Below are 21,312 nucleotides of genomic sequence, written 5' to 3'. Positions count from 1 at the left end.
ATTTGTGATGAGATTTATGAAAAAAGGAATACGTTTTTATTATTATCAATTTATTTATTTATTTACTCATTGAAGAGGTTATACACGGTTAGAATTTTCAAAAAAAAACATTTTTTTTTTTCATTTTCTTAATGTACATATATTTAAGAATACACACAGAAAATGTAATATCGTTCTGTCAAAAGATAGAATGCGCTTCCAAGACCAGTAAACTCCGGAAAGTTGTATCAATGAGTGAAGATACACTGGAATTACTAATGCAGACACACTTTTCAGGTTGTCTCTGCAATGAAGACAGTAGAACTGATCCCATAGTTCACAATGGAGATCCCGCAAATCGGTAGAAACAACGCCTTACTCGCTAGTCGACACAATTGAGAAGTCACTTCACTATAAGGAATACACTCTTGCTGTCTTTCTGGATATCGAGGGTGCATTCAAAAACACACATCCGGAAGCAATTACCAAACTCGCTAACGGAAATGGGAGTAAACAGAGCGCTTATCTCGTTTATAGAACGAATGCTAATCGGGCGGACGATAAGCGCAGATTTGGGCGAAACATCCATGAAGAAATTTTCGATCAGGGGTACACAACAGAGTGGGGTAATCTCCCCACATCTGTGGAACCTCAATAATAATCTTCTTCAGGAACTTGAGGGACGCAAGATAGTGTCATATGCCAATGATATAGTAATAGCGATCTCGGGTAAATACCTTCCAACACTGTGGGATCTTCAACAAAGATCTCTCAACAGAATCTCTCCCTACTAAACCGAAATCCGCAATAAGCACAGTCTTAGCACTCTGATTTCAGTTGTAAAGGGGCGTTGCCTAATCGGCTGGCACGCCCAGAGGATGGTTGTGTAAGCACTTGACTTCGGTAGAAGTTATCTAGATGAGGAAGGGGAAACACGATCTCGCACCTTCTGGGCCATTGTCCTGCTCTATCCAGGCGTAGATTTACTATTTTAGGGATTTTATGGAATTTTTTAATGAATTGGAAGATCTTAGTTTAGTGAAAAGTTCGCACTGGTTTTAGGAGAGATAAGGACAAGTTCCTCGCGAAACATCACAATGGGCCTGAGTGTGTCCCACAGTGGAATACAGCTTTAACCGAAAAACAAAAAACAAAATTGTTTAAAATCAACGGTATTTTGTAGTCACTGAAAACTTGCACTATTAAAATGCAATGGGCTACAAAACCGAGTACCTAGAAAAGTTTTACAAATTCTGGTTAGAAAGTTGTAAGTTTTCATGAAATTTTGAAAAATTTTCTACTAAGTTTGAAGCGATGCATTGCATGGAGTTTGTTTTAGTATGCACTAAATTTTTATAAAAAAGTCATGGAGTGTTTAAAAATTTTATAATTTATATCTTTGCAACGAGGTGTATATGAGAATTATAGCAATGGTATTATGACCAGCCGAGCGCAATGGTTCACAATTAGCTAAATAGTATTGGTGCTCAACCAGAAATGTTAAATTAAGTCTGAGTTTCCATGCAAATAATATTATATAATTTTTGCGGCCTACACTTCCATTTAATAAATATATGAGTAGCATTTTTTTTTTTGCTTTTAAAATGTTGCACGTGCGAAGCGGTGTCACTTATCACAAATGCGGTTATGTACATTCAGATTAGCTACAATAATATTTACTAGTACAAATTCGTTTGTTTACCTGAATTAATGAAAATCGCTTAAGCCAATTAAAGATACAAAAATCTGTGGTTGGCTTAAAGCCAGATAAGTTTTTTACATTTCCATAGTTAAAACACGAAATTTTTTGAGTGACTTTTCAAAGAGAAAAACATTTTAAATTTATAAAATAAGGTACATATAAATAAATAAGATAATAAAGTAAGGATAGAACTGGGTATCATTCTTAAGTATTTTTCACTGGCTGTATGAATTTATATAACAATTAAAAACAATTATCACAAATTAAATTGAACTTAGAAGTGAAATGCCACTTTTTATAATTTTATTGCGATAGTTTTTGTATTACATTACAAGTTGTATTATTAACGATAAGCGTCAGCCGAAATTATTATCGTTCGCTTTGTTGTTTGTTTGCTATTGTAATTACGTATTGTACGTGTACGTGTATGTTCATACATATGCTTACAAGCAGTAACAACAATATGAAATGTGCTCTCACAAGAACACAAAAGTTGAAGTTGAGAGGGGTAAGCACGCAAATGTATTTGTGTGTAATTGTAGCAAAGCAATTGCCAGAGGTCTAAAGGTGCAGTCGTAGTCACGCATGGCAAGAAAAGTGCCTTTTTAATTCATTTTGCCGGCAAGCACTTTTACTTTCTGTTTGAATAACCGACAAGTAGTTTGGCAAGGCGAATTCATACAGGCTGATACTGCTGCTGGAAATACAACAGTTTGGTAGGCTATGGTAAAATTAAATGTTTTCACTTTGCCAATCAGGCACCAATCTGCTGATGAATTAATACCACATTGAGTTTGAGATAGTTTTTCTCACAGTGCGCAGTGAATTTGACAAAATCAGTTGTTGCCAAAGCTAAGCTTTGTTTGAAACATTTGCAGTTGCTATAACCCGCTTAACATCTCCCCATAAGTTTTCGATCGGATTAAGATCTGGGGTCTGAGGTGGCCATAGCATATGATCGATATTTTCGGATGCAAGCCAATCTTTCACAAGCTTGCTCGTATGTTTCGGATCGTTGTCTTACTGAAATGTTCATTTTATAGGCATTTCCCAACTGGCATATGGTAGCATTATATTTTGTATTATGTCTATCCATAATGCCATTTATCATATGGATAGGGCTAATGCCATTGTAAGAAAAGCAAGTCTATATCATTATACTTAGGCCACTATGCTTAACTGTCTTCTTTGTGTACCTAGGATTATATTCGGTGTTTGGTGGACGTTGTACATGCTGCCTAGAGCCTGTTCCACCAAATAAAACAATTTTGCTTTCGTCTGTCCGTCAATATGTTTCGCCACTTTTCTGCGGGACAGACCAGATGACCATTTGCATATCTGAGCCGTCCTTCCACATGCTTGCAAGTCAAAAGGAGTACTTTTTTATGACTTCTGGCATTTAGATTTTGCTCAATTAGACGATGACGGACTGTAAACCTCACTGACCAAGAGATTCAATTCATTTTTGAGAACTTTAGATGATGCTGACGTTTTTATCTTGCTAAAGCGCACAATCCGTCTATTTCCGAGAGCGGATGTTTGACGTTTTCTACCTCGATTTTCTGGTTTTTTTTTATAATGAATCGCATTAAATATCATTGTAGGTGTGCAGCCAACAATATTTTCAATTTCCTTGTACGTTTTGCCTTAGGCTAACTATCAGATCTCTTTTATCAGCCGTGCATTTCTTTCCCCTGCACAGTAGAATAAAAAATTGTTACAAATCCAATGAAAATCATTCCCCAAAACATTTAGTACTACATTACACTTACTATTGAAATTTTTTGTTGTACTAATAAATTATTATAATTGGTTTGTAACCACTCACACCAAGCACTACTATAATTATAAACAGCCACTTTTCGGTGCATTTCGCGAAAGTCATCAAAAGCTTACACAAACCAATGTAAAACTAACCGGATTTAATGGTTATTCTCTTCTTTGCATCCTATTCTTAGAACACAAATGAACACGTGTTCATTTAACACTGTTTAACATGTCGCAAAATGAATATGAATGTTGTGAGGTGCTGCACTACTATATTTTTGAACACAGCTGTATATATAATTGGCGCGTACACCTTTTTGGGTGTTTGGCTGAGCTCCTCTTTCTATTTGTGGTGTGCGTCTTGATGCTGTTCCACAAATGGAGGGACCTACAGTTTTAAGCCGACTCCGTAGATATTTTAATGAGGAGCTTTTTCATGGCAGAAGTACATTCGGAGGTTTGCCATTGCCTGCCAAAATGTTTTTCTTAATTTTGGTGTTTTACCGAGATTCGAGCCTACGTTCTCTTTGTGAATTCCGAATGGTAGTCACGCACCAACCCATTCGGCTACGGCGGTCGCAGGATGATCGGATTGGAGGTACTTTTTCCAATAGGGTTGTTTTGGCAGATCACGCGTGACTACTTCCAAACTAATTACATTACTTTTTTCAGTATTCATTGACATTTCATCATGGAAATACTTACGCCTCTAAAACGTTTTTGCGAAATTATATTAGGAAAATAATTTTATAATATTAGAAAATCCATGCTCTGTGAAAAGTGTTCATCGCGCGCTCAGGCCAACTTTGGTGTTTATAACCGTCCTACCGAACGCACTATTCAGCAAACCATCGGCAAAATTGTGAATAATTTTACATTACTGGATCATACTCGATCGATTAGACTACGTACAATCCGAACTGAAAAGAATATTGCAGCTATAAATGAGAGTTTTGCCGGAGATCCGGAAGAATCGAGTTGTCGCCGATCTCAACAACTTGGGCTGTCTTATGGCACTACTTGGACTATTTTAAGATTCAGATTCTACGATTAAGATTTTAGTTCGAAAGCCTCTAAAATACAGCTTTTGCAAAATTTTAAGCCGGCCGATCTTCCAAAGCGCCATAATTTCAATCGTTGTGCTCTTAAAACACTCGCCGGAGATCCGCATGTTGCGACCCGAATTTCGTTCAGCGATAAGACCCATATGTAGCTTAATGGCTACGTCAATAAGCGAAATTGCCGTATTTAAGTTGAAAAGCAACCCCAAGCTTTCCAAAAACAGCCTATGGGCTGGAGAAAGCATCGGCAGCGACCCAGTGTGTCAGTTGTGGAATAACAAATCGTCCGCTCACACAAAAAGCACTACCACAAAGTGTTGCATGTGGCAATAAGTACCGCCAGGCAATTCACATCACTTTTTGGAAATAATTTCCAAATTTCTTTCCCTAGACAGACTTTCTGAAAGCACTCTCGTTAGTCTGTCTGACGGTACCTTAAGAATAAACTTTACAACATCCATTAAGTCTGGCAGAGAAATACGAAATTGACGGCGACAGCTTCCGAATGTAGACAGAACGATAAAAAAAACAAAGTACAAAATATGTATAAAATAATAAATTCCAAACAGTGGATGAAATATGCGTAGGCGTGCGGAAAGTCGCGTATATTTACATATTTATGAAAAAAGGATATTATGCAACAACGTAAAATAGTGAATGGAGTTGACTTTTATAGTACATAGCAGATTTTACGCCCCAATTTTTTTCGTTTAGCATTACATGACTGAAGCAAATAAATGCGTTGTTTGATAAAGATGTCCTATGCATTCTTGAATAAGCTGAATGTCATCCCTCCTTGGTATTCCAAATCAATTTTTTTGTGTTCACTTAACTCAATGCTGTGATTTTTAAGTAAGACATTTTCAATTAATGGGAAGTGTCTGTTGAAGGTCGAATGTGTCAACTCAGCAGTACCATAACAAAAATGTGTCACCACCATTTAATGCTCTTATTCCACATCTACACATTCCACTAAATGTGTCTTAACATCTGCCATATTTCTGTTTCGACTTTGTCTTTTTTCTCATGTGGGAAATTTGTTGATTTAATATTTAATTTTCAAAATGGCATGAAGCAAACCAGGTCGCTGATTTCGGGCGTAATAAAACGAAAATTGAGTCGTCAAACCACGAAATGACAGTTGATGTTAAGGTAGTGATGGTAAGAAATTTGGTAAGACATATATGGTATAATTTAACAGTGGAAATCCACGATCTTGACCCGACATTTCGGTTTCAACAGAGATTTTTTAACATAATGGCGGGTAAATTTTATGCAAAAGTATTTCTGCTTACGTAAATCAACATAAAGGGTTTTCCAATAACAGGTGTTATTTTGAATAGCCCGCTATTTCGGTAGATGTCACTTTTGAAGCTGTCATTTTTTAGTATTTTACAAGTGGAAACTACGCCATTAATAAAAATGGAACGATACATGCTTAAAAAACGCATTGAAATTATTAAAATCCACTATAAAAAATGGTGAAAATTTGGCAGAGACGGTTCGTAAAACTCTAACAGTTTTGGGTCATCGTGAATCACCTTGTCGGACCGCAATACAGAAATTGGTGAAAAAATTCGAGCTGTTGGGATAAGTTAGTGATGTGAAGAATAAAACCCGTGCACGTCGCTCAAGAACAGACGAAAATCGAAAATATTGCTGTTGTAGTCGAAAGTGTTGAAGAAAACCTAGGTTTGTCAATTCCTCGTCGTTCTTTGGAATTAGGCATTCCACAAACGTCATTACAACGTATTTTGCATAAAGTTTTGGGTCTTAAGGCTTATAAAGTCCAATTAACACAAGAACTCAAGCCGGCCGATCATCAACAACGTCTGATTGGGTCGTTGAAGTGCATGAAAATGATCCGGAATTCCATCGAAAAATCATCTTGAGTGATGAGGCTCATTTCCAAGAGGCTCAGAAAATCCAATAGCTATTGTTGAAAAGCCTCTCTATTCTCAATGTGTGACTGTTTGGTGCGGTTTATGGTCCGGCGGAGTCATTGGAGCTTACTTTTTTTAAAATAAAGCTATAGCAACTGTTACGGTGAATGGATTGCGCTATCGAGAGATGATTAGCGATTTTTTATAGCCGGAATTGGATGGTATTGAACTGGACAAGGCTTATTTTCCACAAGGCGATGCTACGTGCTACACAAGCAACGAAGCCATTGATCTTTTACGGGAATAACACCTCTCATTGGAAAACCCTTTAGTAGTATTCTCTGAACATAACCCAAATCGGACTATTAGAACAAAAAAAACAACGTTTTATAATATCGCAAGCCCAGCGCCATCTAGTGAGTGCAGAAAAGGGAAAAAATAAGAGAAACGCAGACCTTCCAAAACATGCTCACAAGGTATCGGAAGTTCTCGCGGAAGGTATCGGAATTCACAAAATACAAACAAACCACGCATATCTACGCATACATGCATACATACATATACACATACATAGGCAAGAAGGTATAAATTGAAAGTAATATTAGTCGCATTTAAAAGATTAATATTCATTAACATTTCAAACTCAAAAGTGACGTATTATCAAAAACTAGATAACGGTGTGGTGATAAAATAAAACAAAAACAGGGCAAAGGAAAGGCGTTACTTTGTTATCAAAGACGCCAAGAAATTCGGTTGAAGGTGGTGGTGACACTGAATGGGTACGAGTGTCCACAAGATACAATAAAATGAGATTAAATGGTTTGGAACGAATGTGAAACACCATGCGCTTAATGACATAATATTTACTTCTCAGTGGAACACATTTATATATACATACATATATTTACACTCATGGGCAATAAAATAAGTGTGCGGCATTTTGACCACTTTTGGCTATTTTATTTTCGTTTATTAAAAAAATAAATAAACAATTGGCGCGTCACTTCTGTTAGGTATTTGGCCCAGCTCCTTCTTCTATTTGCGGTATACGCATATTCCTTTCAGTTGTTCCACAAATGGACGGACCTACAGTTTCAAGCCGACTCCAAACGGCAAATGGATATCTGTTGTGCCTTGTGTACTTGCCCAAGTTTTGATGCCAGATAAGGTAAACTTTTATAAAAAACCAATAGACACTAAATAAAAGAAATTAGCGGCCGCCGTAGCCGAATTGGGTTGGTGCGTGACTAGTATTCGGAAGTGCGTAGATTCGAATTTTCGTGCATGAAACAGCAAATGATAGCAAAAGTTTTTTTCTAATAGCGGTTGCCCGTCGGTAGACAATCCTTATAAATCATTACTGTACCGAGGTGGTATAAAGCTCTAGGTTACTTCATTTCTCAGAAAACATGAAGACGCACACCACAAATGGGAGGCAGAGCTCGGCTAAATACCCAACAAAGGTAATAAGCGCCAATTACATATATGTCAAAAAGTTCCCGGAATATATGCAGAAAATTTAAGATTTTGTACAACTTTATTCCTCAAAAGTGATATGATCGCCTTCAAAGTACTAGCCATCAACTGCAACGCACTTAGGCCAGCGTTTGATTCAGCTTTCGAAACATTTCTGGTATAATATTTTCAGTGTAGCCATTAGAGTCGACTTCGATTTGCCCATTACTTTTTTTCAGCTGACCCGATCAACCGGGAAAAAAATCGCAGGGGATCATGTCAGCTGTATTCGATGACTGTTGGATGGTATTCGATTCTTGGACAAAAATTTACGAATAATGGTTTCCCCTTTGCAACGGTGCATAATCATGGTGCAAAATACCTGAGTTCTTTTCTTACAAATCCTTGCTTTTCTGGCAATTGCTTCACGTAAACGTCATAACGTCCAAATAATAGTCTCTGTTAACTGTCTAACCTTCTGGCGAAAATTCTTGGTGCACCATACCGTTGTAAGGCATAAAAACCGCAAGCGTCGCTTTCTTTTTTGACTGAAAACGACGTGATTTTTTGGTTTTGGTTCATTCGGAGCTCTTCACTAACTCACTTGATGTCTGGATTGCGTGTCGTACTCATGAACCAACGTATCGTCTCCAGTAATGATGCATTTGATGAATGTTGGGTTGTATTTAGCCTTGAAAATTATGTCTTTGGCGATATTAAGGTGGCCCCTTTTTTGCATGAAATTTAGATGCTTTGGGAATAACTTTGCAGAAACCAAAATCGTTAACTATGTCTGAAATAATATTTTGAGCGGATCCCTAAACAATGTTTAAGTCCACTGCCAGCTCTCTGAATGTTAATTTGCGGTCATTGATCAACTTTTCTTTCACTTTATTGATATTTTCAGTTTTCAGTTTTCGATGTCGATAGCCTGCAAATACGTTCGTCATCCTCGATGGAACCACGATCTCTGCCGACGCGTTCATGCCACTCGTAAGCGGCTGTTTTTTTAGAGTTTCATTAACGTAAAAGTTTCTCAAAATTTCTATGGTTTCCACACCATTGAACCCATTTTTAACACAAAATTTAATACAAACTCGTTGTTGCAAATTCAAATCCATTTTTAAAACTACAAAAAATCAAAAATACGTTCGGAAGTAGATTTACTCAAACGGCGTAACTTTTACAAATGTCAAGCAATGGCGATAAAACTTTGGTAGGAATGTTAATCACAGATGTGATAACCTAGGTAGGTAGGAAGGTATAGTGGTTGCCAATTGTCACACCTAAGCTAGCTGTAGGCCCATCCCCTCTCCTCACTCTACACTGTCCTCATTGAACCAACATCTGGCTTCAATTCTTGTTAGTTTTAAATCAGCTACTTCTGCCAAATTATTCAAAAAGCTTTTTCTTAAAATATTGAACCTGCTATAATGCGGATGTGGGGCATAGAAAGTGTTCTACAGTCTCTTTTTCTGCAATGTATTTACAGCTTTTGCACTAGCCGTTATAGGGTGCTCACAGTTTAATGGCATGCCTGCCTATAAGACAATGCCTTGTTAGAATTTCAAAAAGATTTCTCACATTCCCCCTATTCAGTTTCAACAGTCAGTTTGTGCGACCCATGTTCCATTCTAGCCACGTTATCCTATTTGTTGCACAGCTCAGGGATTCAGTCCATAGCACGTTGGCAGATTTGATGGTGTTTTTGTCTATTAGTAGCTTACAAGTTGCTAGAGGTATAGGTATGTTCACTTTATCTGGTTGGATTGGTAATGTGGTACCCAATCTCGCTAGTTCATCTGCTTTACAGTTACTTCTATGTCTCTGTGACCCGGTACCCAGAGCAGATTTATGATTTATTGAAAAGCACTGTGGTAGTTCGGGCAAAACGTCTCATGCATATTAGGCGATTGTAAAGCTTTCAGGGCCGATTGGCTATCTGAATAAAAGGTTTTCTAAAAAGAGGTGTTATCCGGCAACTTTTCCCGTAAAAGATCAATGGTTTCGTGGCACGTAGCGCCGTCTTGTTGAAAATAAACGTTGTCCAGATCAATACCATCCAATTCCGGCCATAAAAAATCATTCAGCATATCTCGATAGCGCAATCCATTCGCCCTAACTGTTGCTCCTGCTTCATTTTCGAAAAAGTAAGGTCCAATGATTCTGACGGACCATAAACCCCACCAAACAGTCACACGATGAGGATAGACAGGCTTTTCAACAATAACTCTTTGATTTTCTGAGCCCCAGATTAGACAATTTTGCTTGTTCCATTGAAATGGAAATGGCCCTCATCACTCAAGATGATTTTTCAATGGAATTCCGGATCATTTTCATGCATTTCAACGACCCAATCAGCAAAGAAACGACGTTGTTGATGATCGGCCGGTTCGAGTTCTTGTGTTAACTGGACATAATAAGCCTCAAGTCTCTAAATCTCTATGGAAAATACGGTGTAATGACGTTTGTGGAATGCCTAATTCCAAAGAACGACGAGGAATGGACAAATCTGGGTTTTCTTCAACACTTTCGGCTACAACAACAATATTTTCGACTGTTCTTGAGCGACGTGCTCGCGTTTTATTCTTCACATCACTAACTTGTCCCAACAGCTCGAATTTTTTCACCAATTTCTGTATTGCGGTCCGACAAGGTGCTTCGCGATGTCCCAAAAATGTTCAAGTTTTACGAACCATCTCTGCCAAATTTTCCCCATTTTTATAGTGAATTTTAATCATTTCAATGCGTTGTTTAAGCGTGTATCGTTCCGTTTTTATTAATGGCGTAGTTTCTACTTGTCAAATATCAAAAATGACAGCTTCAAAAGTGACATCTACTGAAATAGCGGGCTTTTCAAAATAACACCTGTTATTGGAAAACCCTTTATATATTTATTTCTCTTGTGGTGAGAACATTTCTCTTTCAAACCAACAGACTTCCCCTGATAGCCAGAACTTCAGCTTGAAATACGGTACAATGATCCTGTAGCCAGAAGGAAATGCTGGCACTAACTTCCTCCGAATGAAAGCCTCCGCCTACGTATTCATTGAGCTTGGAACCATCAGTGTAGATACTAACTCCACTTCTGTTTACCCCATTACCCCATTGTCCCAATTTTCTGGCGTTGGGAAAGTTGCGGTAAAAGATGTATTTAAGTGCAACTCAACCAACCTGTGACAACCTAACAAAAAACGAGCTGAACTCAGATCAGTTGCCTTAAAACGTCACCTGGCAGTTGTTTCGGGAACTTTTTGAACTGTTCATATCAAACAGTGCCGCGTTGTTGGTGATTAGCTATGGACTATATAAGTTATGGCGTGTCAATCGCTGCAAAATTTTTACAAATTCCTGGCGTGGACTTCTCCATGGCTAAAGTTTTACACTTTTAGTTTCATCTTTTATCAAAATTAGAACTTCAAGGCCTCAATTTCAGACAATTTTGAGACACCCTAGCCGCCTTATATGTACAAGTTGTGCGGGTTAACTTTTTCCTTAAAAGATTTTCTACAAAAGTATGCAAAATTTTATCAGATACGCGCAGTAATAGCGGGCAATAGCTCGCGATAGTGATCGCTTCTTTTTAATCAAACCCAGCAGTTAGCTCGTGCAGCATTGAGATTTATGAGCAGGTTCATGTGACCAAATATATGTTTGAATGTATACACTTATCAAGGAAATATAATATTCATGGCATACAGCATGAATTAATAGGCATGGCGCTGGGCTATTGGCATTTTTAATATATTTTGACAATTTACGACACCGGCTTTAGCTGCCCATTTCTTGGGTTACGTGCGCATTTGGCATTTTTTCGTGTGCTAATTTTAGCGCTCTTTTTGAAGCTTCTATGTAGGTACATATGTACATATGTATGTATGTACATAGGTATTTCTTATTTTCTTCATTTATTTTCATTACTTTTTGGCTTAAATCCATTTGCGTTTACACTTTGGAATAAACAAATTCATACACACAAATTTGTGGGTTTTAATATGTGATTTGTAAGCGATTCGGAGAACTAATAAATAATTCAAATTTTTGTAGCAAATCTAACTTTTAGGTACAGAAATAAGATGTAGATATGTATTTACTTGAAGAAGACTGGTCAATTTCGACTGTGCTAATCTTAGCATTTAATTATTTCTAAATTGCAGTGAAGCAAGTGCTGCTGATTTTATCTGCTGTGGGCCATTAAAAATGAAATGTGTGCTAAGGCGTTCTACTCGTTTTTTCCTGTATAGATTAAGCGCAATATATTTATTTTAATTGCTTTGAATTGCATTTTGAATTAAAAGTAGGTATTTCTCTGTAAAGTAACTTTGCCCACTGCAACTCGTTGACATTTTTCGGAATGCGTCCACAGAATTGCAAATGAAATCGTTCCGCATGCCGACAAGTGGAGGTATGCACGCCTTGCATGCATTACTTTTGCTGTTAATGTTGAGCTGTCGGTGGTGGTATGTATTAGTGAGTCTATTTAGGTAGCAGCATTAAGAACTCACTCAAATTCTCTATGTTGGGCATTGGCTTGTTTTTTGTTTCTCTTTCGATTGCCAGTGCAAGTGACTCATACAACAGAGGAGCGAAGAACAAGAACTTTGCCGCGGAAATGTGTAGCACAGTAGTTTGTGATCATTGAAAAATGTGAACGGCAAGAGAGAACGGCATATCAAATTTTCCATATATTATACAATAAATACACGCATAAACGGCTATTAGCCTAGACAGACGGCGGTGTTAATCGGGATTACTGGCGCAGTTAATTCTGATTAACATTGCAGTGTGACAGATGGTTGTTACGCGGATTAGTGAACAACTGATTTGCTTATTGGATAGTTTTGTCAGTAAGAGATGGAACCCAGGCAACAAATATGGGTGTTAGCTGCCCTGATACATACACAGTAGGCCGGGTCGATTTTTGGGGAGGCAAAAAAATAGGCTATTGCTCTGTGAAAATCATATTCTAGGGATCAAAATAGGAAACTTTGCCGAAGGAACCATACCTCTAAAACGAATTCTGATGTCCCCCAATTTGGGTCGAACTTTTTAGTTTCTTTTCTCATGTAAAGGCCAAAAATGGTGATATTTTGAAATGATTGTATGGGGAACCCCCCAGGGGAGTTCTAGGGGGTGTGCCACTGGCATGGGTGGATCGGCCGTCCAAAGTTAGTGGGGGTCGGTCATACATTTGGACTCGATTGGCGCACTCTAAATGGGTCAAAGTGGGATTTTTCGTTCGACCCAAATTGGGGGACATCAGAATTCGTTTTAGAGGTATGGTTCCTTCGGTAAAATTTCTTATTTTGATCCCTAGAATACGATTTTCACAGAGCAATGAGCGATTTTTAAATCGACCCGCCCTAATACACAGTGACTCACAGCTTATTTGATGCAGGTAATACTTTTTTAGAAAAAAGAAAAAGACTTGATGTTTATTAAATTTAATAAAAAAATTGTATACGACTTACAATGAGATATGTACATGTACTGTTTACCACTGCAGAAAGAACAATCACAAAAACAAAGCTTGCTGAAAAATTATAGAAACAAACAGTTTTTTATCAAAATATGCGCACAGCTTAAATGATGCAGTGCATTTTATATTTTCTCTGAGAATGAAATAACGGTGAAATGTATTTTGTTAGCTGTTGAGCTTAGCGTCTTAAGTCATTCACAAAAAAAGTTTGTAAAGAAAATTTGAAAAAATTAAATTTTAATAAAAATAATTTAATATGGGGAAACGGACCTCACTTGAAAAGAAGACGTTATTCGTTATTATAAAGAGGGCAAAAGCCAACGAAAAATTGCAGAAATTGTTGCTATTAGTTCCTCAACTGTCCAGCACATTATAGAAAGGTTTCACCACGAAAACAGGATTGAAAATAAGGGCAGATCTGCGCCAAATAAAATATTTAATGATGCAGATAGGAAGTAAATCGTTTGCAAAGTTAAAGAAAACCCCGTTTTAAGCGCTCCAAAGCTAACGAACGAAGTCGAAAAATACTTAGGCAAGATCTGTAACCCTGGAACTGTTCGTAGAGTTCTGCGCGAACAAAATTTTCATGGAAGGACTGCCCGGAATAAGCCGTTGATTAATGCTCGTAAGAGTAGACAAAGAATAGAGTGTCTCAGACAACATTTGAACAAAGACATTTCGTTCTGGAAGTCCGCTGTTTTTGCGGATCAAAGTAAATTTAACCTTTTCAGGTCTGATGGGATGTCCTGCGTTTGGAGAAAACCAAACACCGCGCTTCAACCATGTAATTTGCGCTCTACACGGCGGAGGCAGTGTGATGGTATGGGGTTGCATGAAATTTAACATTTATCGAAGGCCACATGAATAAAGAGATGTATCTAGATCTGCTAAAAGATAATTTAGTACAAAGTGTGGATAAAATAGGCATTAGGGATTCGTTTAGGTTCTACCAAGACAAGGAACCCAAGCATACGTCTGGTATTGTAAAAACTTGGCTTATCTGGGACAGCTGGAAAGTAAAATTAGAAACCACAATATTTCTAATGCTTCTGATCTGAAACGCGCACTACAGGAAGAATGGGATAAAATTAGTTCCGATTATACAGCAAAACTTTTAGAATCTATGAATTCCCGATTAAAAGCTCTTCTGAATCAAAAAGGATACCCCACTAATTACACTAGTCTACAAGGAAAAGTATCCGAAATAATTTAAACTAATATCTGCTTCTCTGTCCATGCAAAATTCGGATTGATAACTAAAATTAATTTATTAGTTTGAGTTTTCGAGATATCCTAACCTAAAAGTGCAAAAAACCCCATTTTTGCCCATATTTGAGGTTATGTAGCCTTGCAGATGTTTTCTTTCACCAAAATTAAAGGATGGCATCTTTAAACACAATCCTTCTTTTTTCAAATGGCGTTTTGTTTGCTCAAATATCATTTTTTTTCGCAGAGATATCGCATTTTGAAATTTTCATGTTTCGAAATTTTCCTACACCTGAAAATCGATTAAGATAATATAGACATGATATAGTCGCTTACTAATTTTCTTGGGTTTGAGGGCCTGAAATATATGGATTAATAGTATGTAAATTTGGAGTTTGTGGGAAAGCCTGCTTGCGGTTATGTGGGTTAGCCTGCTCGCGGTATGATAGGGGTGGTTTCTAGGGGTTAGGGCTGTGTGTGACTCGGTACCCAAAGGTTAGATAGTGTAGGGATGTGGTGAGTCAGCACACTTATGGTGTGAGACAAAATTTTAAGAAAAATAAGACTCAATTCAAGAAAATTAGTAATCGAATATATCATGTCTATGTTATCTTAATCGATTTTCAGGTGTAGGAAAATTTCGAAACATGAAAATTTCAAAATGCGATATCTCTGTGAAAAAAAATAATATTTGAGCAAACAAAACGCCATTTGAAAAAAGAAGGATTGTATTTAAAGATGCCATCCTTTAATTTTGGTGAAAGAAAACATCTGCAAGGCTACATAACCTCAAATATGGGCAAAAATGGGGTTTTTTGCACTTTTAGGTTAGGATATCTCGAAAACTCAAACTAATAGAGCAATTCTGAGGCCAGATTTGGATTCAGCGCATCATAAACCTTCGGAAATATATAGTCTGGTTTCTGGGTCTGAATGTTGGTTAAATTTTGTCGGCCTGTGTTATTAACCGTAATCATGAAATCGAAATATCAATGTTTTTATGTTTCTTGAATACTTTTAATTTAGTGCATCATTTAAGCTGTGACCTTAAAACTGTAACTGAATTATTCAAATTTGGCATATCTTTTTGTTATTTTCCGTTATTAAATAAAACATGTTATTTAACAATAAAAAAGTAAGATTTTTTCCTGTAATGAAAATACCATAAAATATATTTTATATTTTAATAATTTTTTTGGCTGCATCAAATAAGCTGTGAGTCACTGTATGTTGTTAGAACTACTTCGCCTTTGAACGGCAGATGATTTTTATGAGAAGCGTTTTGTATAACTGAAATTAACTGGAAGTTTGTCATTATCTGCCAAGGTGCGACTAATGAAAGAATTTTCAAAAAAAAGTATTAACAACAGTATCTATTTGAAACACCTGAATTATGAGTACGTTGTTAGTACTCATATTCGCAAAAAGTATTGTAAAAACGTTTTTACCTATAACCCAATGCCATTTTTAGGGCCGTACGATAATTTTATTTTCCACTAAGGTCTGGTAAGCTGAAGTTAGTTCGATCATTGTGATTGATGGGTTGAAATGACAGTTAATATTTTCACCAAAGTCGAGTTAACTGAAATCGAATTATTCCAAATATTTTAGTGAATATTTTATTTATTACTAAATTCAATTGCGAATGCACGAAATCTCCAACTCAGCTGATTCGTAGTTACATTTATAATATTATATGTAGTTTACGTGTAGGTTCGCGTTTCCATTCGTACCATCTTTCTTTTTGGTTTGCCTTTCTATATAATTAAAAATTAATAAAAAATAAAATAAACATTGGTCACCACTTTCTAGCACGCCAATTAAAAAAAAATAGCACTAGCCGATCGAATAAAATTATGAAAAAGTCTTTTTCGAGCTTAATTCCCAGTCGGTAAATAAAAATCGAATACAAAATTTCTTTCCCGAACTCCGAGATTATAAAATAATCTTATATTAAAAAGTAACTTTTTTTCTTATCGATAAAGTCAAAGTAAAAACTTAAAAAAATGGACGCCAGCAAAGAAACGAGGTTTGTAGATCAAATTCTAATAAAATTTGAAATTAACTATTGCTTGCTATATCTGGCTTTTCTTCATATCAGTAGTAATAATTAAGCAAACACTAAATTATTCCACCAAACCAATTTTTATGAAGAAAAATCTTTCAAAATAGTCTTTATAGCTGATTGTCAATTTTCCAGCCAATCTACCATATATGAACGGGTAGATACATTTTTGTGGATTTCTTGCTAATCACTGTATAGTATATATGAACGTACTTTAACAGAAGTTCTCAATCACTCTTTAGGCATCCACCGATTATGCTCTGACTAAGCGCATAATCAGACATCGATAAAATTTGCCGTAAAGTAAATAAATTTCATGATCCACAACAAGAGCAGGTTTTTTATTTATGGAGGTTGGAATCAGACATTCTCAAGTATTTATAACTCGATGTATTAATGATATTTAGAAGTAGTTATTTTTCAAGTTTAACGACCTTTGCTATTAAATTTTCATTACAAATCGCCAAAAAAAGTTTATGAATATTTTTGTTTGTTTTGGGTGCGTGATAGATTGTACGTGATAGCTGTTTGAGGCAATTATTTTTAACATAATACTGATAAATCTTATATTAGGTATATTTTACTGCCAACGCAAATACGTTCTAGAAACATTGGCTTACCTGGATTTTTGGAATTATAAAATAAGTGAGTATTGTACTTGAAATTGCATATATTTTGTTTTTGCAATTTACAAAGTCAAATACAATAAATTGTGACTTAGCCTATTAATGCATTGTTTAACTCTAGAACTTCACTTAACCAGCCGAAAATTTCCGTTCTTCTATTAAATACGATAGTATCTAAACAATTCTATGTGCAATGTGTTGCTGTTTGTTTTTAGATAAGATTAAAGTTATGAAAAAAAAATTATTTATTTATTCAAATACAATATAAGAAATGTTTGAAATAAATTATAGAGGTTGGTTCTTTCGAAGTGAATTTCAATTCGAACGCCCCAAAAATTTCAATGAATCTCACTCGGAAGGACTTATAGAAACTGCTCGTAAGTTGATAGCTCTAGTGCTTTCACTCATTATAAGTTTTAATATGTAAGTAGTTATAATTAAAAACAAAAAAGTACAAAACTGCTCGAAATAAAGTGAGTAGGCCAAAGCTAATTTAAAGCTTCTAAAATATCTGCTCATATAATTAAAAGTAGGTTAAAAGGTTATTTATATTTTATATATGAATATACATTCTACTAATTCTCTTCTACACGAATTTTTATACCCTTATTGTTTTTTTTTTAATACGATTTTCAATATTTTATGAATTTTTGTTGAATCTCATAGAGCAAATAGAGTGAGATTTTTCGCCACATGTACGAAGCGTTTAAATTAGTCTCAGGAAAAACCTCTAAGACTGGGTAGATTTTGTTCTCGCCGTTTCAGAATTTATTTTTATAATATCACATATTAAATAAATAAATGAGTGTAAGCACGAAATAAATTCTTAAGTGAATTCTAAAAAAAAGTGTTTAATATAGTTTTCACTTCATTCTCGTCTTAAAAAATTTTTTTTGGGAACATATCTGTCGTGTAAAAGAGAATTAGGTGTTTTATAATTAAGGTGTTTATTTAACCTGTTAACTGGGTATGACGAAATTTTTCGTCATGGAAATTAATCGTAATATATTGAACGCATTACGTTCTACGTTGTTCTTATCTATTAAATCTTAAAGTGGGTATGCCTATATATTGAATACATTTGAATTATAAAATATTTTATCAAAATAGTCCCCATTCTGAAACGAGTTGAGCAATAGCTAATTCCCCGGTTAACAGGTTAAATAATTAACTGAAAACTCACGTAATTATTTTTTAAGTTTAAATAAATATTAATACAAAATTCTAAATTGTAACAAAGCTTAAGCTGCTATTTTTGACTATATCTTTCCACTGTTTCTTTTCTCTTCTAAATTTAAGAACTAATAATGATATTAGTTATTTTTTTGGTATTTTCTTATAATAGCAGCGTTTTTACAGTAAGATAAAGAATGTAAAATCGGTATTTTAAATCCAACTTCGTTGTTTCCATGTTTTTTTATATTTTAAAGGGAATCTTGTTAAAAATATCTGCTTTTTTTTTTGTAGAGCATTGGAAGAATAAAGTCCTCTCAAGCAGTACTTCTGAAATTTTTCATTGACTTTGGGGATTGTTACACAAAAAAAAAAAAAAAATTCTTCGCCGATATTTAGGAAATAAGCGAACTTTACTTAGTACCCTTCAAAAAACATTGAGAATTCTATACTCTTCGGCGCTAACGAAAAATAATGATATTCAGTATTTGCACCTTGATGCTCATCCTTAGTTACGATGGCTATTAGCAAGAACATGTGATGATTGAGTGGGTTTCGAAAACGGACTCCCCTGAATTGCACCAGGTCGGCCAAACTGTATCACCCTATCGGAAGATTTATAATTTTTGCAAATGTCGTTGTACGTCAATCGTATTTGACCCTTGTGAACTAGACAGCTGCAATATACAAAGAGACAAGTAATATATTGAAGATTTTCATCACTCAAAATAATTTTTTTTTTTATTAAAAAAGTTTTTCCTAAGCAAATTGGACAATTAATTTGCGTCACTTTGTATAAATAACTCTTAAGATTTGGCCCAAAATTAATCAACTTATTGAAAATTTTATAATTTTTATAAATGTCGTTGTACGTCAATCGTATTTGACACTTGTGAACTAGACAGCTACAGTGTAGACAAGGAATGGAATGTCCAAATATCAAAATAAAGATTTCCATCACTCAAAATTATTATTTTTATTACTAAAAAAATTCTTCTAAAAAAAATAGTATGATTAATTGGCGTTACCTTGTATATACAAAGAAGTCTGAGCATTTGCTGCTTCAGCGGATATTTGAAATGGAGTATCCTGAACTATACAAGATGGCGCAAATTTTTGCAACTGGCTTTGTACACCAATTTTATTTGACACTTCTGAACTAGACAACTGTGTACCAACATACAAGAAATGGAGCGCGCAAATGTCGAACTAAAGATTTCCATCACTCAAAATTATTTTTTTTTTATTAATAAAAAAAATCTTCCAAAAAAAATTGGCGTTACCTTGTACAAAGAAGTCTGAGCATTTGCTGCTTCATATTTTCATCACTCAAAATAATTTTTTTTTATTTAGTAAGAAAGTTATTCAAAAACAAATTGAACGATTAATTTACGCCAACTTGTAGAAATAACTCGTTTAACATTTGATGTTTCGAAAACAGAGTCTCCTAGATTGCACTTAGTCATGCAGAAGCCGGCTCAGCTATAAGGATCGAAATTCCCCGCACAAAACAATTACTTGCTATTCTTTGATACATAACATACTCAGATTTTTGTCACTCGATTCCCACTGTTTTTTACTTCCCCCGGATATACAACACTCTCACCGGCTATTATTCCACTCATGACTGCATTGCATTCAAGTATCGCTGTTGGATTGCAACTCACTAAGCGAAGATTTAATTATTTATGAAAAGAGTCAGAGCACTTTGCTGAAGGCACAAAAATCCACATATTGAAAAAAAAAAAACTAGAACGCGTTTTTTGCACAAATAACCACCATAAATACGTTGGCGAAAATCAATAAAAATCACAATTCGCGCGACTCAAGCCAAAACGCTAAGCGACAGCCAGCTAGGAACTTAAAATCAGCGACAAGCAGACTCGCGCGGCTGGCAGGGAAGAGAAAATGGAGGGCACAACAAAGTGATACTTAAAGTTCGCATGCAACACACAACAAATAGAGTAAATAAATAGAAGTAAGCAAATGGGCACCAAAAGTCAATAGTAGAATATTTAAGATATCGTACAAAGAAGTACTTTATAAAATAATAGAAGTCACGCGGTTTGATTTTTACTTAGATTTGTTAGCTTTTCACTTTACTTTGAGATTTTTTTGTTTGCTTTTATTTCCAGTAACAAACTAAATCTCAAACGTTGTCTTTTGTTGTTGATTTCACATTTTTAGCACATTTACTTTCTGATTAGTAAACACCACACAATTACGACCATAAGCCGTTTGCATAGCAAAATCAGATTCTTATTCCGACACGAATTATTTGGCGTATAAGTAGAGTATTATGCTAATCCAGCACAAATCCAATGCTTAAGGTAGGTAGGTGATCGAATCAGTTGTACGCGTTTAATGCCAAACATAACAACGCAGTGAGAGGTTCAAAAATCGCAAAAACAAAAGAAAACACACACACGCACATGCTCGTACACTCACATGGTAGCTGCATCAGTGGTAACAAACAAACGTCAGAGGTAGCAGCGTCGAGTGAATGCACTGTTTGTAGTTGTTGCCATTGTTTGACTCTCCTCAGCTCTCCCGTTTCGACAACAAGAAATGTTGGCTTGTTGCTGGTGATTCTTTAGCACAGACTGACTGACGTTTTTTTTCTACTATTTTTTTTTACTTCTCTTACTGATTGTATTACTCAACTGAATAACTTATTTATGTTTTCGCACAGTTTTTATCAATTCACTAAACTACTCACATTTTGGAGCACTACTAAATATTTACAAATTTAAACAACTGGTTTAATAACGCCAAAAAAACGACACTTATAAACACAACGCTAAAAATTTACTACCGAAACAATTTGCACTTTGCCAAACCGCTACTCGCATCCGCACTCGATTGGCAACGCCAGCTGACTGAATAGGCAGCATTTGCGAAATATTGCGGAAGCCT

The 21,312-nt window shown here is 35.6% G+C and overlaps 1 protein-coding gene across 8 annotated transcripts in view; it reads right to left on the bottom strand.

Annotated features, from left to right (window-relative positions):
- Nucleotides 1–21,312, bottom strand: part of LOC128855685 (bestrophin-1) — an 84,624-nt gene extending 63,312 nt beyond the window's left edge. For 2 of the 8 annotated variants that reach the window (XM_054090806.1, XM_054090811.1), the window contains exon 1: nucleotides 20,845–21,312. The gene's annotated coding sequence lies outside the window, so the exon portion shown is untranslated. Of the gene's footprint in view, nucleotides 1–18,890; nucleotides 19,123–19,424; nucleotides 19,637–19,679; nucleotides 20,825–20,844 lie in introns of those variants that run through there. The other 6 variants (XM_054090812.1, XM_054090813.1, XM_054090807.1 and 3 more) reach the window with 5 other exon arrangements.

This window comes from Anastrepha ludens, chromosome 2 (genome assembly GCF_028408465.1).
Source record: "Anastrepha ludens isolate Willacy chromosome 2, idAnaLude1.1, whole genome shotgun sequence".
Taxonomy (NCBI): Eukaryota; Metazoa; Arthropoda; class Insecta; order Diptera; family Tephritidae; genus Anastrepha; species Anastrepha ludens.
This window is presented reverse-complemented; position numbering and strand designations above follow the sequence as displayed.